Below are 23,580 nucleotides of genomic sequence, written 5' to 3' on the forward strand. Positions count from 1 at the left end.
TCGGGCAACTGATTAAAGACGTGCGGGAGGAAGAGAGACTGTTGGGGCGGAAAAGGGGCTCGGGCCACCGGGAGCGATCCTCAGCGATACAGGAAGTGGTGGCTGGGTGAAGGACTGAAAACCCCCAGGGGAGTAGAGACCCCCCACTGCAGCGGATGGACAGGGGAGGTACCCACTCCCGGGGGCGGCCCGTGCAGTGGGTTGGGAGCGGGAGCCGTCCTGGGATGGGGGGCAGGCAGCGTGTGCTTCTACTGTGGGAAAGAGGGGCATTTCAGGCGGAACTGTGGGCGGCCAAAGGGTGTGCTATAGCTGTGGAGAGGAGAGACACTTTAGGTGGGATTGTGAGAGACAAGGAGTCCCGCGGAGGGCAAGCCTCCTGCGACTAAAAAGGGAGTGGTGTCGGCAAACTTAGGAGAGGCTCAGTGAGGGAACGGACTGGAGCCTCTGGAGGAACACGTTCCTAGAGATCAGCCAGGGGACCACCGGGTGCCCACGCCTCTATTCCGGATGGGCTGGTAGGACCCCGTGCCAGTGTGTGTCTACGGATAGAGGGAGTTTACGCAAAAGCCGTTCTGGATACGGGATCGCAGGTGACCTTATTGGACCGGTCGTTCTATAACCAATATCTAAAGCATTTGCCCGGAACCACATTTGACGCGCTGCAGATTTGGGGTGTGAGCGAGGGAGACTACCAGTACGATGAGTACCTATCGGTGAGATTGGAGTTCTCGGAGGGCGATGTGGGAGTGTCGGAAGCTATTGAGACGTTGGTGTTGGTGTCTCCTGACCCGGTGGAAACCGGTGCTGCTGCCCTCCTGGTGGGGACCAACTACCCTGTGGTGCGACGGCTCCTGGCTCCTGGGAGCTTGTAAGGAGAAAGGGGGGAACACTTTCTGGAGACCCCCTCGGTGCATCCAGTGTTTCAAGCAGTGTTCGCAGAAGGTGTTGCCCCCAAGGGCTGAACCCGAAGTGTAAACGAGGGGCGGTGTGGTGTACGCAGGCAAGGCCCAAGGTGATCCGACCAGGGGAGGTAGCCTGCGTAATGGGGAACCCCACATTCCCCGGAGTGCCGACGGGAGAAGCCCTGTTGGTAGCCGCCCCGGCGATCTTGAAGGGGAAACACGATTTCCGGCGGGGGCGTTGTTGAGGCCTGAAGTGCAAAGACCAGGGGTGGTGCATGCGAGGCGTATAGCTATAAGTGTCAGGAACACTACGGCAAGAGAAATCAGCTTTAAGAGGGGAACGTCGCTGGCAAATCTGTTCCCGGTGACGGTAATGTCTAGCGCACCAGTGAGGACCCCTAACGGGGAGGGATCGGTGCATCGAAGGGAGCTGACCGCTGAAGTCTTTGACTTCGGGGATTCCCCTGTGTCGCCGGAGTGGAAAGGCAGGGTAGTGGAGAAGATGCTGAAGATGGAAGCTATTTTATCTCGGGGCGAGTTTGATGTGGGCTGCTCCAAAAGCACTCGCCACACCATCCGGGTGACGGAGGACACCCCATTCAGAGAGAGATCCCGGCGGCTGGCCCCGGCAGGTGTTGAGGATGTGCGGCAGCATTTGTGCAAGTTGAAGGAGGCCGGAATCATAGCTGAGTACCGAAGTCCTTCTCCGTCCCCAATAGTGGTGGCACGGAAGAGGAATGGGAGCGTGCACATGTGTGTTGACGACAGGACATTGAATCGGCGAACTGTCCGTGATCAATATACCGTCCCCAGGGTCGAGGACGCGTTCGCCTGCCTGAGCGGAACGAAGTGGTTCAGTGTGCTGGACTTAAGAAGTGGGTATTACCAGATCCCGATAAGTGAGGATGATAAAGAGAAGACAGCATTTATCTGCCCACTGGGGTTCTTTCAGTTCGAACGAATGCCTCAAGGCATATCGGGATCCCCAGCCACCTTCCAGAAACTCATGAAGTTCAGTGGGGGATATGAGTCTGCTGGAGTCGGTGGTGTACCTGGACGATTTGATAGTGTTTGGATCGACTTTGGAGGAACATAAGGAGCGGCTGTTAAAGGTATTAAGCCGGTGTAAGGAGGATCGACTTTGGAGGAACACGAGGAGCGGCTGTTGAAGGTATTAAGCCGGTGTGAGGAGGATCGGCTTTGGAGGAACACGAGGAGCGGCTGTTAAAGGTATTAAGCCGGTGTGAGGAGGATCGACTTTGGAGGAACACGAGGAGCGGCTGTTAAAGGTATTAAGCCGGTGTGAGGAGGATCGACTTTGGAGGAACACGAGGAGCGGCTGTTAAAGGTATTAAGCCGGTGTGAGGAGGAGCGACTTTGGAGGAACACGAGGAGCGGCTGTTAAAGGGATTAAGCCGGTGTGAGGAGGAGCGACTTTGGAGGAACACGAGGAGCGGCTGTTAAATGTATTAAGCCGGTGTGAGGAGGAGCGACTTTGGAGGAACATGAGGAGCGGCTGTTAAAGGTATTAAGCCGGCGTGAGGAGGATCGACTTTGGAGGAACACGAGGAGCGGCTGTTAAAGGTATTAAGCCGGTGTGAGGAGGATCGACTTTGGAGGAACACGAGGAGCGGCTGTTAAAGGTATTAAGCCGGTGTGAGGAGGATCGACTTTGGAGGAACAGGAGGAGCGGCTGTTGAAGGTATTAAGCCTGTGTGAGGAGGATCGACTTTGGTGTAACACGAGGAGCGGCTGTTAAAGTTAATAAGCCGGTGTGAGGAGGATCGACTTTGGAGGAACACGAGGAGCGGCTGTTAAAGGTATTAAGCCGGTGTGAGGAGGATCGACTTTGGAGGAACACGAGGAGCGGCTGTTAAAGGTATTAAGCCGGTGTGAGGAGGATCGACTTTGGAGGAACACGAGGAGCGGCTGTTAAAGGTATTAAGACGGCGTGAGGAGGATCGACTTTGGAGGAACACGAGGAGCGGCTGTTAAAGGTATTAAGCCGGTGTGAGGAGGATCGACTTTGGAGGAACACGAGGAGCGGCTGTTAAAGGTATTAAGCCGGTGTGAGGAGGATCGACTTTGGAGGAACACGAGGAGCGGCTGTTAAAGGTATTAAGCCGGTGTGAGGACGATCGACTTTGGAGGAGCACGAGGAGCGGCTGTTAAAGGTATTAAGCCGGTGTGAGGAGGATCGACTTTGGAGGAACACGAGGAGCGGCTGTTAAAGGTATTAAGCCGGTGTGAGGAGGAGCGACTTTGGAGGAACACGAGGAGCGGCTGTTAAATGTATTAAGCTGGTGAGAGGAGGAGCGACTTTGGAGGAACATGAGGAGCGGCTGTTAAAGGTATTAAGCCGGCGTGAGGAGGATCGACTTTGGAGGAACACGAGGAGCGGCTGTTAAAGGTATTAAGCCGGTGTGAGGAGGATCGACTTTGGAGGAACACGAGGAGCGGCTGTTAAAGGTATTAAGCCGGTGTGAGGAGGATCGACTTTGGAGGAACAGGAGGAGCGGCTGTGGAAGGTATTAAGCCTGTGTGAGGAGGATCGACTTTGGAGGAACACGAGGAGCGGCTGTTAAAGGTATTAAGCCGGTGTGAGGAGGATCGACTTTGGAGGAACAGGAGGAGCGGCTGTTGAAGGTATTAAGCCTGTGTGAGGAGGATCGACTTTGGAGGAACACGAGGAGCGGCTGTTAAAGGTATTAAGCCGGTGTGAGGAGGATCGACTTTGGAGGAACACGAGGAGCGGCTGTTAAAGGTATTAAGCCGGTGTGAGGAGGATCGACTTTGGAGGAACACGAGGAGCGGCTGTTAAAGGTATTAAGCCGGTGTGAGGAGGATCGACTTTGGAGGAACACGAGGAGCGGCTGTTAAAGGTATTAAGCCGGTGTGAGGAGGATCGAATTTGGAGGAACACGAGGAGCGGCTGTTAAAGGTATTAAGCCGGTGTGAGGAGGATCGACTTTGGAGGAACACGAGGAGCGGCTGTTAAAGGTATTAAGCCGGTGTGTGGAGGATCGACTTTGGAGGAACACGAGGAGCGGCTGTAAAAGGTATTAAGCCGGTGTGAGGATGATCGACTTTGGAGGAACACGAGGAGCGGCTGTTAAAGGTATTAAGCCGGTGTGAGGAGGATCGACTTTGGAGGAACACGAGGAGCGGCTGTTAAAGGTATTAAGCTGGAGGAGGATCGACTTTGGAGGAACACGAGGAGCGGCTGTTAAAGGTATTAAGCCGGTGTAAGGAGGAGCGACTTTGGAGGAACACGAGGAACTGTTGTTAAAGGTATTAAGCCGGTGTGAGGAGGATCGACTTTGGAGGAACACGAGGAGCGGCTGTTAAAGGTATTAAGCCGGTGTGAGGAGGATCAACTTTGGAGGAACACGAGGAGCGGCTGTTAAAGGTATTAAGCCGGTGTGAGGAGGATCGACTTTGGAGGAACACGAGGAACTGTTGTTAATGGTATTAAGCCGGTGTGAGGAGGATCGACTTTGGAGGAACACGAGGAGCGGCTGTTAAAGGTATTAAGCCGGTGTGAGGAGGATCGACTTTGGAGGAACATGAGGAGCGGCTGTTAAATATATTAAGCCGGTGTGAGGAGGATCGGCTTTGGAGGAACACGAGGAGCGGCTGTTAAAGGTATTAAGCCGGTGTGAGGAGGATCGAATTTGGAGGAACACGAGGAGCGGCTGTTAAAGGTATTAAGCCGGTGTGAGGAGGATCGACTTTGGAGGAACACGAGGAGCGGCTGTTAAAGGTATTAAGCCGGTGTGTGGAGGATCGACTTTGGAGGAACACGAGGAGCGGCTGTTAAAGGTATTAAGCCGGTGTGAGGATGATCGACTTTGGAGGAACAAGAGGAGCGGCTGTTAAAGGTATTAAGCCGGTGTGAGGAGGATCGACTTTGGAGGAACACGAGGAGCGGCTGTTAAAGGTATTAAGCTGGAGGAGGATCGACTTTGGAGGAACACGAGGAGCGGCTGTTAAAGGTATTAAGCCGGTGTAAGGATGAGCGACTTTGGAGGAACATGAGGAGCGGCTGTTAAACCTATTAAGCCGGTGTGAGGAGGATCGACTTTGGAGGAACACGAGGAGCGGCTGTTAAATGTATTAAGCCGGTGTGAGGAGGATCGACTTTGGAGGAACACGAGGAGCGGCTGTTAAAGGTATTAAGCCGGTGTGAGGAGGATCGACTTTGGAGGAACACGAGGAGCGGCTGTTAAAGGTATTAAGCCGGTGTGAGGAGGATCGACTTTGGAGGAACACGAGGAGCGGCTGTTAAATGTATTAAGCCGGTGTGAGGAGGATCCACTTTGGAGGAACACGAGGAGCGGCTGTTAAAGGTATTAAGCCGGTGTGAGGAGGATCGACTTTGGAGGAACACGAGGAACTGTTGTTAAAGGTATTAAGCCGGTGTGAGGAGGATCGACTTTGGAGGAACACGAGGAGCGGCTGTTAAAGGTATTAAGCCGGTGTGAGGAGGATCAACTTTGGAGGAACACGAGGAGCGGCTGTTAAAGGTATTAAGCCGGTATGAGGAGGATCGACTTTGGAGGAACACGAGGAGCGTCTGATAAAGGTATTAAGCCGGTGTGAGGAGGATCGACTTTGGAGGAACACGAGGAGCGGCTGTTAAAGGTATTAAGCCGGTGTGAGGAGGATCAACTTTGGAGGAACACGAGGAGCGGCTGTTAAAGGTATTAAGCCGGTGTGAGGAGGATCGACTTTGGAGGAACACGAGGAGCGGCTGTTAAAGGTATTAAGCCGGTGTGAGGAGGATCGACTTTGGAGGAACACGAGGAGCGGCTGTTAAAGGTATTAAGCCGGTGCGAGGAGGATCGACTTTGGAGGAACACGAGGAGCGGCTGTTAAAGGTATTAAGCCGGTGTGAGGAGGATCGACTTTGGAGGAACACGAGGAGCGGCTGTTAAAGGTATTAAGCCGGTGTGAGGAGGATCGACTTTGGAGGAACACGAGGAGCGGCTGTTAAAGGTATTAAGCCGGTGTGAGGAGGATCGACTTTGGAGGAACACGAGGAGCGGCTGTTAAAGGTATTAAGCCGGTGTGAGGAGGATCAACTTTGGAGGAACAAGAGGAGCGGCTGTTAAAGGTATTAAGCCGGTGTGAGGAGGATCGACTTTGGAGGAACAAGAGGAGCGGCTGTTAAAGGTATTAAGCCGGTGTGAGGAGGATCGACTTTGGAGGAACACGAGGAGCGGCTGTTAAAGGTATTAAGCTGGAGGAGGATCGACTTTGGAGGAACACGAGGAGCGGCTGTTAAAGGTATTAAGCCGGTGTAAGGATGAGCGACTTTGGAGGAACATGAGGAGCGGCTGTTAAACGTATTAAGCCGGTGTGAGGAGGATCGACTTTGGAGGAACACGAGGAGCGGCTGTTAAATGTATTAAGCCGGTGTGAGGAGGATCGACTTTGGAGGAACACGAGGAGCGGCTGTTAAAGGTATTAAGCCGGTGTGAGGAGGATCGACTTTGGAGGAACACGAGGAGCGGCTGTTAAAGGTATTAAGCCGGTGTGAGGAGGATCGACTTTGGAGGAACACGAGGAGCGGCTGTTAAAGGTATTAAGCCGGTGTGAGGAGGATCCACTTTGGAGGAACACGAGGAGCGGCTGTTAAAGGTATTAAGCCGGTGTGAGGAGGATCGACTTTGGAGGAACACGAGGAACTGTTGTTAAAGGTATTAAGCCGGTGTGAGGAGGATCGACTTTGGAGGAACACGAGGAGCGGCTGTTAAAGGTATTAAGCCGGTGTGAGGAGGATCGACTTTGGAGGAACACGAGGAGCGGCTGTTAAAGGTATTAAGCCGGTGTGAGGAGGATCGACTTTGGAGGAACACGAGGAGCGGCTGTTAAAGGTATTAAGCCGGTGTGAGGAGGATCAACTTTGGAGGAACAAGAGGAGCGGCTGTTAAAGGTATTAAGCCGGTGTGAGGATGATCGACTTTGGAGGAACAAGAGGAGCGGCTGTTAAAGGTATTAAGCCGGTGTGAGGAGGATCGACTTTGGAGGAACACGAGGAGCGGCTGTTAAAGGTATTAAGCTGGAGGAGGATCGACTTTGGAGGAACACGAGGAGCGGCTGTTAAAGGTATTAAGCCGGTGTAAGGATGAGCGACTTTGGAGGAACATGAGGAGCGGCTGTTAAACGTATTAAGCCGGTGTGAGGAGGATCGACTTTGGAGGAACACGAGGAGCGGCTGTTAAATGTATTAAGCCGGTGTGAGGAGGATCGACTTTGGAGGAACACGAGGAGCGGCTGTTAAAGGTATTAAGCCGGTGTGAGGAGGATCGACTTTGGAGGAACACGAGGAGCGGCTGTTAAAGGTATTAAGCCGGTGTGAGGAGGATCGACTTTGGAGGAACACGAGGAGCGGCTGTTAAAGGTATTAAGCCGGTGTGAGGAGGATCCACTTTGGAGGAACACGAGGAGCGGCTGTTAAAGGTATTAAGCCGGTGTGAGGAGGATCGACTTTGGAGGAACACGAGGAACTGTTGTTAAAGGTATTAAGCCGGTGTGAGGAGGATCGACTTTGGAGGAACACGAGGAGCGGCTGTTAAAGGTATTAAGCCGGTGTGAGGAGGATCAACTTTGGAGGAACACGAGGAGCGGCTGTTAAAGGTATTAAGCCGGTATGAGGAGGATCGACTTTGGAGGAACACGAGGAGCGTCTGATAAAGGTATTAAGCCGGTGTGAGGAGGATCGACTTTGGAGGAACACGAGGAGCGGCTGTTAAAGGTATTAAGCCGGTGTGAGGAGGATCAACTTTGGAGGAACACGAGGAGCGGCTGTTAAAGGTATTAAGCCGGTGTGAGGAGGATCGACTTTGGAGGAACACGAGGAGCGGCTGTTAAAGGTATTAAGCCGGTGTGAGGAGGATCGACTTTGGAGGAACACGAGGAGCGGCTGTTAAAGGTATTAAGCCGGTGCGAGGAGGATCGACTTTGGAGGAACACGAGGAGCGGCTGTTAAAGGTATTAAGCCGGTGTGAGGAGGATCGACTTTGGAGGAACACGAGGAGCGGCTGTTAAAGGTATTAAGCCGGTGTGAGGAGGATCGACTTTGGAGGAACACGAGGAGCGGCTGTTAAAGGTATTAAGCCGGTGTGAGGAGGATCGACTTTGGAGGAACACGAGGAGCGGCTGTTAAAGGTATTAAGCCGGTGTGAGGAGGATCAACTTTGGAGGAACACGAGGAGCGGCTGTTAAAGGTATTAAGCCGGTATGAGGAGGATCGACTTTGGAGGAACACGAGGAGCGTCTGATAAAGGTATTAAGCCGGTGTGAGGAGGATCGACTTTGGAGGAACACGAGGAGCGGCTGTTAAAGGTATTAAGCCGGTGTGAGGAGGATCAACTTTGGAGGAACACGAGGAGCGGCTGTTAAAGGTATTAAGCCGGTGTGAGGAGGATAGACTTTGGAGGAACACGAGGAGCGGCTGTTAAAGGTATTAAGCCGGTGTGAGGAGGATCGACTTTGGAGGAACACGAGGAGCGGCTGTTAAAGGTATTAAGCCGGTGCGAGGAGGATCGACTTTGGAGGAACACGAGGAGCGGCTGTTAAAGGTATTAAGCCGGTGTGAGGAGGATCAACTTTGGAGGAACAGGAGGAGCGGCTGTTAAAGGTATTAAGCCGGTGTGAGGAGGATCGACTTTGGAGGAACAGGAGGAGCGGCTGTTAAAGGTATTAAGCCGGTGTGAGGAGGATCGACTTTGGAGGAACAGGAGGAGCGGCTGTTAAAGGTATTAATCCGGTGTCAGGAGGATCGACTTTGGAGGAACACGAGGAGCGGCTGTTAAAGGTATTAAGCCGGTGTGAGGAGGAGCGACTTTGGAGGAACATGAGGAGCGGCTGTTAAAGGTATTAAGCCGGCGTGAGGAGGATCGACTTTGGAGGAACACGAGGAGCGGCTGTTAAATGTATTAAGCCGGTGTGAGGAGGATCGACTTTGGAGGAACACGAGGAGCGGCTGTTAAAGGTATTAAGCCGGCGTGAGGAGGATCGACTTTGGAGGAACACGAGGAGCGGCTGTTAAAGGTATTAAGCCGGTGTGAGGAGGATCGACTTTGGAGGAACACGAGGAGCGGCTGTTAAAGGTATTAAGCCGGTGTGAGGAGGATCGACTTTGGAGGAACACGAGGAGCGGCTGTTAAAGGTATTAAGCTGGAGGAGGATCGACTTTGGAGGAACACGAGGAGCGGCTGTTAAACGTATTAAGCCGGTGTGAGGAGGATCGACTTTGGAGGAACACGAGGAGCGGCTGTTAAAGGTATTAAGCCGGTGTGAGGAGGATCGACTTTGGAGGAACACGAGGAACTGTTGTTTAAGGTATTAAGCCGGTGTGAGGAGGATCGACTTTGGAGGAACACGAGGAACTGTTGTTTAAGGTATTAAGCCGGTGTGAGGAGGATCGACTTTGGAGGAACACGAGGAGCGGCTGTTAAAGGTATTAAGCCGGTGAGAGGAGGATCAACTTTGGAGGAACACGAGGAGCGGCTGTTAAAGGTATTAAGCCGGTGTGAGGAGGATCGACTTTGGAGGAACACGAGGAACTGTTGTTAAAGGTATTAAGCCGGTGTCAGGAGGATCGACTTTGGAGGAACACGAGGAGCGGCTGTTAAAGGTATTAAGCCGGTGTGAGGAGGATCAACTTGGGAGGAACACGAGGAGCGGCTGTTAAAGGTATTAAGCCGGTGTGAGGAGGATCGACTTTGGAGGAACACGAGGAGCGGCTGATAAAGGTATTAAGCCGGTATGAGGAGGATCGAATTTGGAGGAACACGAGGAGCGGCTGTTAAAGGTATTAAGCCGGTGTGAGGAGGATCCACTTTGGAGGAACACGAGGAGCGGCTGTTAAAGGTATTAAGCCGGTGTGAGGAGGATCGACTTTGGAGGAACACGAGGAGCGGCTGTTAAAGGTATTAAGCCGGTGTGAGGAGGATCGACTTTGGAGGAACACGAGGAGCGGCTGTTAAAGGTATTAAGCCGGTGCGAGGAGGATCGACTTTGGAGGAACACGAGGAGCGGCTGTTAAAGGTATTAAGCCGGTGTGAGGAGGATCAACTTTGGAGGAACAGGAGGAGCGGCTGTTAAAGGTATTAAGCCGGTGTGAGGAGGATCGACTTTGGAGGAACAGGAGGAGCGGCTGTTAAAGGTATTAAGCCGGTGTCAGGAGGATCGACTTTGGAGGAACACGAGGAGCGGCTGTTAAAGGTATTAAGCCGGTGTCAGGACGATCGACTTTGGAGGAACACGAGGAGCGGCTGTTAAAGGTATTAAGCCGGTGTGAGGAGGATCGACTTTGGAGGAACACGAGGAGCGGCTGTTAAAGGTATTAAGCCGGCGTGAGGAGGATCGACTTTGGAGGAACAGGAGGAGCGGCTGTTAAAGGTATTAAGCCGGTGTAAGGAGGATCGACTTTGGAGGAACACGAGGAGCGGCTGTTAAAGGTAGTAAGCCGGTGTGAGAAGGATCGACTGTGGAGGAACACGAGGAGCGGCTGTTAAAGGTATTAAGCCGGTGAGTGGATGATCGACTTTGGAGGAACACGAGGAGCGGCTGTTAAAGGTATTAAGCCGGTGTGAGGAGGATCGACTTTGGAGGACATGAGGAGCGGCTGTTAAAGGTATTAAGCCGGTGTGAGGAGGATAGACTTTGGAGGAACAGGAGGAGCGGCTGTTAAAGGTATTAAGCCGGTGTGAGGAGGATCGACTTTGGAGGAACACGAGGAGCGGCTGTTAAAGGTATTAAGCCGGTGTGAGGAGGAGCGACTTTGGAGGAACACGAGGAGCGGCTGTTAAATGTATTAAGCCGGTGTGAGGAGGAGCGACTTTGGAGGAACATGAGTAGCGGCTGTTAAAGGTATTAAGCCGGCGTGAGGAGGATCGACTTTGGAGGAACACGAGGAGCGGCTGTTAAACGTATGAAGCCGGTGTGAGGAGGATCGACTTTGGAGGAACACGAGGAGCGGCTGTTAAAGGTATTAAGCCGGTGTGAGGAGGATCGACTTTGGAGGAACAGGAGGAGCGGCTGTTGAAGGTATTAATCCTGTGTGAGGAGGATCGACTTTGGAGGAACATGAGGAGCGACTGTTAAATATATTAAGCCGGTGTGAGGAGGATCGGCTTTGGAGGAACAGGAGGAGCGGCTGTTAAAGGTATTAAGCCGGTGTGAGGAGGATCGACTTTGGAGGAATACGAGGAGCGGCTGTTAAAGGTATTAAGCCGGTGTGAGGAGGAGCGACTTTGGAGGAACACGAGGAGCGGCTGTTAAATGTATTAAGCCGGTGTGAGGAGGAGCGACTTTGGAGGAACATGAGTAGCGGCTGTTAAAGGTATTAAGCCGGCGTGAGGAGGATCGACTTTGGAGGAACACGAGGAGCGGCTGTTAAACGTATGAAGCCGGTGTGAGGAGGATCGACTTTGGAGGAACACGAGGAGCGGCTGTTAAAGGTATTAAGCCGGTGTGAGGAGGATCGACTTTGGAGGAACAGGAGGAGCGGCTGTTGAAGGTATTAAGCCTGTGTGAGGAGGATCGACTTTGGAGGAACACGAGGAGCGGCTGTTAAAGGTATTAAGCCGGTGTGAGGAGGATCGACTTTGGAGGAACAGGAGGAGCGGCTGTTGAAGGTATTAAGCCTGTGTGAGGAGGATCGACTTTGGAGGAACACGAGGAGCGGCTGTTAAAGGTATTAAGCCGGTGTGAGGAGGATCGACTTTGGAGGAACACGAGGAGCGGCTGTTAAAGGTATTAAGCCGGTGTGAGGAGGATCAACATTAGAGGAACACGATGAGCGGCTGTTAAAGGTATTAAGCCGGTGTGAGGAGGATCGACTTTGGAGGAACACGAGGAGCGGCTGTTAAAGGTATTAAGCCGGTGTGAGGAGGATCGACTTTGGAGGAACATGAGGAGCGACTGTTAAATATATTAAGCCGGTGTGAGGAGGATCGGCTTTGGAGGAACACGAGGAGCGGCTGTTAAAGGTATTAAGCCGGTGTGAGGAGGATCGAATTTGGAGGAACACGAGGAGCGGCTGTTAAAGGTATTAAGCCGGTGTGAGGAGGATCGACTTTGGAGGAACACGAGGAGCGGCTGTTAAAGGTATTATGCCGGTGTGTTTAGGATCGACTTTGGAGGAACACGAGGAGCGGCTGTTAAAGGTATTAAGCCGGTGTGAGGATGATCGACTTTGGAGGAACACGAGGAGCGGCTGTTAAAGGTATTAAGACGGTGTGAGGAGGATCGACTTTGGAGGAACACGAGGAGCGGCTGTTAAAGGTATTAAGCTGGAGGAGGATCGACTTTGGAGGAACACGAGGAGCGGCTGTTAAAGGTATTAAGCCGGTGTAAGGAGGAGCGACTTTGGAGGAACATGAGGAGCGGCTGTTAAACGTATTAAGCCGGTGTGAGGAGGATCGACTTTGGAGGAACACGAGGAGCGGCTGTTAAAGGTATTAAGCCGGTGTGAGGAGGATCGAATTTGGAGGAACACGAGGAACTGTTGTTAAAGGTATTAAGCCGGTGTGAGGAGGATCGACTTTGGAGGAACACGAGGAGCGGCTGTTAAAGGTATTAAGCCGGTGTGAGGAGGATCAACTTTGGAGGAACACGAGGAGCGGCTGTTAAAGGTATTAAGCCGGTGTGAGGAGGATCGACTTTGGAGGAACACGAGGAACTGTTGTTAAAGGTATTAAGCCGGTGTGAGGAGGATCGACTTTGGAGGAACACGAGGAGCGGCTGTTAAAGGTATTAAGCCGGTGTGAGGAGGATCGACTTTGGAGGAACACGAGGAGCGGCTGTTAAAGGTATTAAGCCGGTGTGAGGAGGATCGACTTTGGAGGAACACGAGGAGCGGCTGTTAAAGGTATTAAGCCGGTGTGAGGAGGATCGACTTTGGAGGAACACGAGGAGCGGCTGTTAAAGGTATTAAGCCGGTGTGAGGAGGATCAACTTTGGAGGAACACGAGGAGCGGCTGTTAAAGGTATTAAGCCGGTGTGAGGAGGATCGACTTTGGAGGAACACGAGGAGCGGCTGTTAAAGGTATTAAGCCGGTGTGAGGAGGATCGACTTTGGAGGAACACGAGGAGCGGCTGTTAAAGGTATTTAGCCGGTGAGAGGAGGATCAACTTTGGAGGAACACGAGGAGCGGCTGTTAAAGGTATTAAGCCGGTGTGAGGAGGATCGACTTTGGAGGAACACGAGGAACTGTTGTTAAAGGTATTAAGCCGGTGTGAGGAGGATCGACTTTGGAGGAACACGAGGAGCGGCTGTTAAAGGTATTAAGCCGGTGTGAGGAGGATCAACTTGGGAGGAACACGAGGAGCGGCTGTTAAAGGTATTAATCCTGTGTGAGGAGGATCGACTTTGGAGGAACACGAGGAGCGGCTGATAAAGGTATTAAGCCGGTATGAGGAGGATCGAATTTGGAGGAACACGAGGAGCGGCTGTTAAAGGTATTAAGCCGGTGTGAGGAGGATCCACTTTGGAGGAACACGAGGAGCGGCTGTTAAAGGTATTAAGCCGGTGTGAGGAGGATCGACTTTGGAGGAACACGAGGAGCGGCTGTTAAAGGTATTAAGCCGGTGTGAGGAGGATCGACTTTGGAGGAACACGAGGAGCGGCTGTTAAAGGTATTAAGCCGGTGCGAGGAGGATCGACTTTGGAGGAACACGAGGAGCGGCTGTTAAAGGTATTAAGCCGGTGTGAGGAGGATCGACTTTGGAGGAACAGGAGGAGCGGCTGTTAAAGGTATTAAGCCGGTGTGAGGAGGATCGACTTTGGAGGAACAGGAGGAGCGGCTGTTAAAGGTATTAAGCCGGTGTCAGGAGGATCGACTTTGGAGGAACACGAGGAGCGGCTGTTAAAGGTATTAAGCCGGTGTCAGGACGATCGACTTTGGAGGAACACGAGGAGCGGCTGTTAAAGGTATTAAGCCGGTGTGAGGAGGATCGACTTTGGAGGAACACGAGGAGCGGCTGTTAAAGGTATTAAGCCGGCGTGAGGAGGATCGACTTTGGAGGAACAGGAGGAGCGGCTGTTAAAGGTATTAAGCCGGTGTAAGGAGGATCGACTTTGGAGGAACAAGAGGAGCGGCTGTTAAAGGTAGTAAGCCGGTGTGAGAAGGATCGACTGTGGAGGACCACGAGGAGCGGCTGTTAAAGGTATTAAGCCGGTGAGTGGATGATCGACTTTGGAGGAACACGAGGAGCGGCTGTTAAAGGTATTAAGCCGGTGTGAGGAGGATCGACTTTGGAGGACATGAGGAGCGGCTGTTAAAGGTATTAAGCCGGTGTGAGGAGGATAGACTTTGGAGGAACAGGAGGAGCGGCTGTTAAAGGTATTAAGCCGGTGTGAGGAGGATCGACTTTGGAGGAACACGAGGAGCGGCTGTTAAAGGTATTAAGCCGGTGTGAGGAGGAGCGACTTTGGAGGAACACGAGGAGCGGCTGTTAAATGTATTAAGCCGGTGTGAGGAGGAGCGACTTTGGAGGAACATGAGTAGCGTCTGTTAAAGGTATTAAGCCGGCGTGAGGAGGATCGACTTTGGAGGAACACGAGGAGCGGCTGTTAAACGTATGAAGCCGGTGTGAGGAGGATCGACTTTGGAGGAACACGAGGAGCGGCTGTTAAAGGTATTAAGCCGGTGTGAGGAGGATCGACTTTGGAGGAACAGGAGGAGCGGCTGTTGAAGGTATTAATCCTGTGTGAGGAGGATCGACTTTGGAGGAACACGAGGAGCGGCTGTTAAAGGTATTAAGCCGGTGTGAGGAGGATCGACTTTGGAGGAACAGGAGGAGCGGCTGTTGAAGGTATTAAGCCTGTGTGAGGAGGATCGACTTTGGAGGAACACGAGGAGCGGCTGTTAAAGGTATTAAGCCGGTGTGAGGAGGATCGACTTTGGAGGAACACGAGGAGCGGCTGTTAAAGGTATTAAGCCGGTGTGAGGAGGATCAACATTGGAGGAACACGAGGAGCGGCTGTTAAAGGTATTAAGCCGGTGTGAGGAGGATCGACTTTGGAGGAACACGAGGAGCGGCTGTTAAAGGTATTAAGCCGGTGTGAGGAGGATCGACTTTGGAGGAACATGAGGAGCGACTGTTAAATATATTAAGCCGGTGTGAGGAGGATCGGCTTTGGAGGAACAGGAGGAGCGGCTGTTAAAGGTATTAAGCCGGTGTGAGGAGGATCGACTTTGGAGGAATACGAGGAGCGGCTGTTAAAGGTATTAAGCCGGTGTGAGGAGGAGCCACTTTGGAGGAACACGAGGAGCGGCTGTTAAATGTATTAAGCCGGTGTGAGGAGGAGCGACTTTGGAGGAACATGAGTAGCGGCTGTTAAAGGTATTAAGCCGGCGTGAGGAGGATCGACTTTGGAGGAACACGAGGAGCGGCTGTTAAACGTATGAAGCCGGTGTGAGGAGGATCGACTTTGGAGGAACACGAGGAGCGGCTGTTAAAGGTATTAAGCCGGTGTGAGGAGGATCGACTTTGGAGGAACAGGAGGAGCGGCTGTTGAAGGTATTAAGCCTGTGTGAGGAGGATCGACTTTGGAGGAACACGAGGAGCGGCTGTTAAAGGTATTAAGCCGGTGTGAGGAGGATCGACTTTGGAGGAACACGAGGAGCGGCTGTTAAAGGTATTAAGCCGGTGTGAGGAGGATCAACATTAGAGGAACACGAGGAGCGGCTGTTAAAGGTATTAAGCCGGTGTGAGGAGGATCGACTTTGGAGGAACATGAGGAGCGACTGTTAAATATATTAAGCCGGTGTGAGGAGGATCGGCTTTGGAGGAACACGAGGAGCGGCTGTTAAAGGTATTAAGCCGGTGTGAGGAGGATCGAATTTGGAGGAACACGAGGAGCGGCTGTTAAAGGTATTAAGCCGGTGTGAGGAGGATCGACTTTGGAGGAACACGAGGAGCGGCTGTTAAAGGTATTATGCCGGTGTGTTTAGGATCGACTTTGGAGGAACACGAGGAGAGGCTGTTAAAGGTATTAAGCCGGTGTGAGGATGATCGACTTTGGAGGAACACGAGGAGCGGCTGTTAAAGGTATTAAGCCGGTGTGAGGAGGATCGACTTTGGAGGAACACGAGGAGCGGCTGTTAAAGGTATTAAGCTGGAGGAGGATCGACTTTGGAGGAACACGAGGAGCGGCTGTTAAAGGTATTAAGCCGGTGTAAGGAGGAGCGACTTTGGAGGAACATGAGGAGCGGCTGTTAAACGTATTAAGCCGGTGTGAGGAGGATCGACTTTGGAGGAACACGAGGAGCGGCTGTTAAAGGTATTAAGCCGGTGTGAGGAGGATCGAATTTGGAGGAACACGAGGAACTGTTGTTAAAGGTATTAAGCCGGTGTGAGGAGGATCGACTTTGGAGGAACACGAGGAGCGGCTGTTAAAGGTATTAAGCCGGTGTGAGGAGGATCAACTTTGGAGGAACACGAGGAGCGGCTGTTAAAGGTATTAAGCCGGTGTGAGGAGGATCGACTTTGGAGGAACACGAGGAACTGTTGTTAAAGGTATTAAGCCGGTGTGAGGAGGATCGACTTTGGAGGAACACGAGGAGCGGCTGTTAAAGGTATTAAGCCGGTGTGAGGAGGATCGACTTTGGAGGAACACGAGGAGCGGCTGTTAAAGGTATTAAGCCGGTGTGAGGAGGATCGACTTTGGAGGAACACGAGGAGCGGCTGTTAAAGGTATTAAGCCGGTGTGAGGAGGATCGACTTTGGAGGAACACGAGGAGCGGCTGTTAAAGGTATTAAGCCGGTGTGAGGAGGATCAACTTTGGAGGAACACGAGGAGCGGCTGTTAAAGGTATTAAGCCGGTGTGAGGAGGATCGACTTTGGAGGAACACGAGGAGCGGCTGTTAAAGGTATTAAGCCGGTGTGAGGAGGATCGACTTTGGAGGAACACGAGGAGCGGCTGTTAAAGGTATTAAGCCGGTGCGAGGAGGATCGACTTTGGAGGAACACGAGGAGCGGCTGTTAAAGGTATTAAGCCGGTGTGAGGAGGATCAACTTTGGAGGAACAGGAGGAGCGGCTGTTAAAGGTATTAAGCCGGTGTGAGGAGGATCGACTTTGGAGGAACAGGAGGAGCGGCTGTTAAAGGTATTAAGCCGGTGTCAGGAGGATCGACTTTGGAGGAACACGAGGAGCGGCTGTTAAAGGTATTAAGCCGGTGTCAGGACGATCGACTTTGGAGGAACACGAGGAGCGGCTGTTAAAGGTATTAAGCCGGTGTGAGGAGGATCGACTTTGGAGGAACACGAGGAGCGGCTGTTAAAGGTATTAAGCCGGCGTGAGGAGGATCGACTTTGGAGGAACAGGAGGAGCGGCTGTTAAAGGTATTAAGCCGGTGTAAGGAGGATCGACATTGGAGGAACACGAGGAGCGGCTGTTAAAGGTAGTAAGCCGGTGTGAGAAGGATCGACTGTGGAGGAACACGAGGAGCGGCTGTTAAAGGTATTAAGCCGGAGTGTGGATGATCGACTTTGGAGGAACACGAGGAGCGGCTGTTAAAGGTATTAAGCCGGTGTGAGGAGGATCGACTTTGGAGGACATGAGGAGCGGCTGTTAAAGGTATTAAGCCGGTGTGAGGAGGATAGACTTTGGAGGAACAGGAGGAGCGGCTGTTAAGGGTATTAAGCCGGTGTGAGGAGGATCGACTTTGGAGGAACACGAGGAGCGGCTGTTAAAGGTATTAAGCCGGTGTAAGGAGGATCGACTTTGGAGGAACACGAGGAGCGGCTGTTAAAGGTATTAAGCCGGTGTGAGGAGGATCGACTTTGGAGGAACACGAGGATCGGCAGTTAAAGGTATTAAGCCGGTGTGAGGAGGATCGTCTTTGGAGGAACACGAGGAGCGGTTGTTAAAGGTATTAAGCCGGTGTGAGGAGGATCGACTTTGGAGGAACACGAGGAGCGGCTGTTAAAGGTATTAAGCCGGTGTGAGGAGGATCGACATTGGAGGAACACGAGGAGCGGCTGTTAAAGGTATTAAGCCGGTGTGAGGAGGATCGACTTTGGAGGAACACGAGGAGCGGCTGTTAAAGGTATTAAGCCGGTGTGAGGAGAATCGACTTTGGAGGAACATGAGGAGCGGCTGTTAAATGTATTAAGCCGGTGTGAGGAGGATCGGCTTTGGAGGAACACGAGGAGCGGCTGTTAAAGGTATTAAGCCGGTGTGAGGAGGATCGAATTTGGAGGAACACGAGGAGCGGCTGTTAAAGGTATTAAGCCGGTGTGAGGAGGATCGACTTTGGAGGAACACGAGGAGCGGCTGTTAAAGGTATTAAGCCGGTGTGTGGAGGATCGACTTTGGAGGAACACGAGGAGCGGCTGTTAAAGGTATTAAGCCGGTGTGAGGATGATCGACGTTGGAGGAACACGAGGAGCGGCTGTTAAAGGTATTAAGCCGGTGTGAGGAGGATCGACTTTGGAGGAACACGAGGAGCGGCTGTTAAAGGTATTAAGCTGGAGGAGGATCGACTTTGGAGGAACACGAGGAGCGGCTGTTAAAGGTATTAAGCCGGTGTAAGGAGGAGCGACTTTGGAGGAACATGAGGAGCGGCTGTTAAACGTATTAAGCCGGTGTGAGGAGGATCGACTTTGGAGGAACACGAGGAGCGGCTGTTAAAGGTATTAAGCCGGTGTGAGGAGGATCGACTTTGGAGGAACACGAGGAACTGTTGTTAAAGGTATTAAGCCGGTGTGAGGAGGATCGAATTTGGAGGAACACGAGGAGCGGCTGTTAAAGGTATTAAGCCGGTGTGAGGAGGATCAACTTTGGAGGAACACGAGGAGCGGCTGTTAAAGGTATTAAGCCGGTGTGTGGAGGATCGACTTTGGAGGAACACGAGGAACTGTTCTTAAAGGTATTAAGCCGGTGTGAGGAGGATCGACTTTGGAGGAACACGAGGAGCGGCTGTTAAAGGTATTAAGCCGGTGTGAGGAGGATCGACTTTGGAGGAACACGAGGAGCGGCTGTTAAAGGTATTAAGCCGGTGTGAGGAGGATCGACTTTGGAGGAACACGAGGAGCGGCTGTTAAAGGTATTACGCCGGTGTGAGGAGGATCAACTTTGGAGGAACACGAGGAGCGGCTGTTAAAGGTATTAAGCCGGTGTGAGGAGGATCGACTTTGGAGGAACACGAGGAGCGGCTGTTAAAGGTATTAAGCCGGTGTGAGGAGGATCGACTTTGGAGGAACACGAGGAGCGGCTGTTAAAGGTAGTAAGCCGGTGTGAGAAGGATCGACTGTGGAGGAACACGAGGAGCGGCTGTTAAAGGTATTAAGCCGGTGTGTGGATGATCGACTTTGGAGGAACACGAGGAGCGGCTGTTAAAGGTATTAAGCCGGTGTGAGGAGGATAGACTTTGGAGGAACAGGAGGAGCGGCTGTTAAAGGTATTAAGCCGGTGTGAGAAGGATCGACTGTGGAGGAACACGAGGAGCGGCTGTTAAAGGTATTAAGCCGGTGTGTGGATGATCGACTTTGGAGGAACAGGAGGAGCGGCTGTTAAAGGTATTAAGCCGGTGTGAGGAGGATCGACTTTGGAGGAACACGAGGAGCGGCTGTTAAAGGTATTAAGCCGGTGTAAGGAGGATCGACTTTGGAGGAACACGAGGAGCGGCTGTTAAAGGTATTAAGCCGGTGTGAGGAGGATCGACTTTGGAGGAACACGAGGAGCGGCAGTTAAAGGTATTAAGCCGGTGTGAGGAGGATCGACTTTGGAGGAACACGAGGAGCGGCTGTTAAAGGTATTAAGCCGGTGTGAGGAGGATCGACTTTGGAGGAACACGAGGAGCGGCAGTTAAAGGTATTAAGCCGGTGTGAGGAGGATCGACTTTGGAGGAACACGAGGAGCGGCTGTTAAAGGTATTAAGCCGGTGTGAGGAGGATAGACTTTGGAGGAACACGAGGAGCGGCTGTTAAAGGTATTAAGCCGGTGTGAGCAGGATCGACTTTGGAGGAACAGGAAGAGCGGCTGTTAAAGGTATTAAGCCGGTGTGAGGAGGATAGACTTTGGAGGAACACGAGGTGAGGCTGTTAAAGGTATTAAGCCGGTGTGAGGAGGATCGACTTTGGAGGAACACGAGGAGCGGCTGTTAAAGGTATTAAGCCGGTGTGAGGAGGATCGACTTTGGAGGAACACGAGGAGCGGCTGTTAAAGGTATTAAGCCGGTGTGAGGAGGATCGACTTTGGAGGAACATGAGGAGCGGCTGTTAAAGGTATTAAGCCGGTGTGAGGAGGATCGACTTTGGAGGAACACGAGGAGCGGCTGTTAAAGGTATTAAGCCGGTGTGAGGAGGATCGACTTTGGAGGAACACGAGGAGCGTCTGGTAAAGGTATTAAGCCGGTGTAAGGAGGATCGACTTTGGAGGAACATCAGGAGCGGCTGTTAAAGTATTAAGCCGGTGTGAGGAGGATCGACTTTGGAGGAACAGGAGGAGCGGCTGTTAAAGGTATTAAGCAGTTGTGAGGAGGATCGACTTTGGAGGAACAGGAGGAGCGGCTGTTAAAGGTATTAAGCCGGTGTGAGGAGGATCGACTTTGGAGGATCACGAGGAGCGGCTGTTAAATGTATTAAGCCGGTGTGAGGAGGATCGACTTTGGATAAACAGGAGGAGCGGCTGTTAAAGGTATTAAGCCGGTGTGAGGAGGATCGACTTTGGAGGAACACGAGGAGCGGCTGTTAAAGGTATTAAGCCGGTGTGAGGAGGATCGACTTTGGAGGAACACGAGGAGCGTCTGGTAAAGGTATTAAGCCGGTGTAAGGAGGATCGACTTTGGAGGAACACGAGGAGCGGCTGTTAAAGGTATTAAGCCGGTGTGAGGAGGATCGACTTTGGAGGAACATGAGGAGCGGCTGTTAAAGGTATTAAGCCGGTGTGAGGAGGATCGACTTTGGAGGAACACGAGGAGCGTCTGTTAAAGGTATTAAGCCGGTGTGAGGAGGATCGACTTTGGAGGAACACGAGGAGCGTCTGTTAAAGTTATTAAGCCGGTGTGAGGAGGATCGACTTTGGAGGAACACGAGGAGCGGCTGTTAAGGGTATTAAGCCGGTGTAAGGAGGATCGACTTTGGAGGAACAGGAGGAGCGGCAGTTAAAGGTATTAAGCCGGGGTAAGGAGTATCGACTTTGGAGGAACACGAGGAGCGGCTGTTAAAGGTATTAAGCCGGTGTGAGGAGGATCGACTTTGGAGGAACAGGAAGAGCGGCTGTTAAAGGTGTTAAGCCGGTGTGAGGAGGATCGACTTTGGAGGAACACGAGGAGCGGCTGTTAAAGGTATTAAGCCGGTGTGAGGAGGATCGACTTTGGAGGAATACGAGGAGCGGCTGTTAAAGGTATTAAGCCGGTGTAAGGAGGATCGACTTTGGAGGAACAGGAGGAGCGGCTGTTAAAGGTATTAAGCCGGTGTGAGGAGGATCGACTTTGGAGGAACAGGAAGAGCGGCTGTTAAAGGTATTAAGCCGGTGTGAGGAGGATAGAATTTGGAGGAACAGGAGGAACGGCTGTTAAAGGTATTAAGCCGGTGTGAGGAGGATCGACTTTGGAGGAACACGATGAGCGGCAGTTAAAGGTATTAAGCCGGTGTGAGGAGGATCGACTTTGGAGGAACACGAGGAGCGGCTGTTAAAGGTATTAAGCCGGTGTGAGGAGGATCGACTTTGGAGGAACACGAGGAGCGGCTGTTAAAGGTATTAAGCCGGTGTGAGGAGGATCGACTTTGGAGGAACACGAGGAGCGGCTGTTAAAGGTATTAAGCCGGTGTGAGGAGGATAGACTTTGGAGGAACAGGAGGAGCGGCTGTTAAATGTATTAAGCCGGTGTGAGGAGGATCGACTTTGGAGGAACACGAGGAGCGGCTGTTAAAGGTATTAAGCCGGTGTGAGGAGGATCGACTTTGGAGGAACACGAGGAGCGGCTGTTAAAGGTATTAAGCCGGTGTGAGGAGGATCGACTTTGGAGGAACACGAGGAGCGGCTGTTAAAGGTATTAAGCCGGTGTGAGGAGGATCGACTTTGGAGGAACACCAGGAGCGGCTGTTAAAGGTATTAAGCCGGTGTGAGGAGGATCGACTTTGGAGGAACACGAGGAGCGGCTGTTAAAGGTATTAAGCCGGTGTGAGGAGGATCGACTTTGGAGGAACACGAGGAGCGGCTGTTAAAGGTATTAAGCCGGTGTGAGGAGGATCGACTTTGGAGGAACACGAGGAGCGGCTGTTAAAGGTATTAAGCCGGTGTGAGGAGGATCGACTTTGGAGGAAAACGAGGAGCGGCTGTTAAAGGTATTAAGCCGGTGTGAGGAGGATCGACTTTGGAGGAACAGGAGGAGCGGCTGTTAAAGGTATTAAGCCGGTGTGAGGAGGATCGACTTTGGAGGAACAGGAGGAGCGGCTGTTAAAGGTATTAAGCCGGTGTGAGGAGGATCGACTTTGGAGGAACACGAGGAGCGGCTGTTAAAGGTATTAAGCCGGTGTGAGGAGGATCGACTTTGGAGGAACACGAGGAGCGGCTGTTAAAGGTATTAAGCCGGTGTGAGGAGGATCGACTTTGGAGGAACACGAGGAGCGGCTGTTAAAGGTATTAAGCCGGTTTGAGGAGGATGGACTTTGGAGGAACACGAGGAGCGGCTGTTAAAGGTATTAAGCCGGTGTGAGGAGGATGGACTTTGGAGGAACACGAGGAGCGGCTGTTAAAGGTATTAAGCCGGTGTGAGGAGGATCGACTTTGGAGGAACAGGAGGAGCGGCTGTTAAAGGTATTAAGCCGGTGTGAGGAGGATCGACTTTGGAGGAACAGGAGGAGCGGCTGTTAAAGGTTTTAAGCCGGTGTGAGGGGGATCGACTTTGGAGGAACACGAGGAGCGGCTGTTAAAGGTATTAAGCCGGTGTGAGGAGGATCGACTTTGGAGGAACACGAGGAGCGGCTGTTAAAGGTATTAAGCCGGTGTGAGGAGGATCGACTTTGGAGGAACACGAGGAGCGGCTGTTAAACGTATTAAGCCGGTGTGAGGAGGATCGACTTTGGAGGAACACGAGGAGCGGCTGTTAAACGTTTTAAGCCGGTGTGAGGAGGATCGACTTTGGAGGAACACGAGGAGCGGCTGTTAAAGGTATTAAGCCGGTGTGAGGAGGATCGACTTTGGAGGAACACGAGGAGCGGCTGTTAAAGGTATTAAGCCGGTGTGAGGAGGATCGACTTTGGAGGAACACGAGGAGCGGCTGTTAAAGGTATTTAGCCTGTGTAGCGATGAAGGGTTGAAGCTTTCCCTGGACAAATGCCAGTTCTGCAAGTCGTCGGTCCGCTACGTTGGCCATATCATTTCGCAAGAGGGTGTGGCTACTGATCCAACCAAGATAGAGTCCGTGACCACCTGGCCGAGACCCCAGAAAGTGAGCGCTCTGTGTTTGTTTTTGGGTTTCTGTGGGTATTACCGCCGATTCGTGAAAGGATACGCCAAAATGTGTCACCCGTTGACTCAGCTGTTGTGCGGCTATCCCCCGGTGGGGAAGACAAGGAAGGGGGGTGGTGCGGAGGCAAGACCCAGGAGGTTACTGGAACCCGGCGGAAATTTTTGGCTCGAGTTGGGATGATCGATGTGAAGAGGCGTTCCGATGTTTGAGAAGGCCGCTGACCCACGCCCCGGTGTTG

Source organism: Hypanus sabinus, unplaced genomic scaffold (assembly GCF_030144855.1).
Source record: "Hypanus sabinus isolate sHypSab1 unplaced genomic scaffold, sHypSab1.hap1 scaffold_43, whole genome shotgun sequence".
Lineage (NCBI taxonomy): Eukaryota > Metazoa > Chordata > Chondrichthyes > Myliobatiformes > Dasyatidae > Hypanus > Hypanus sabinus.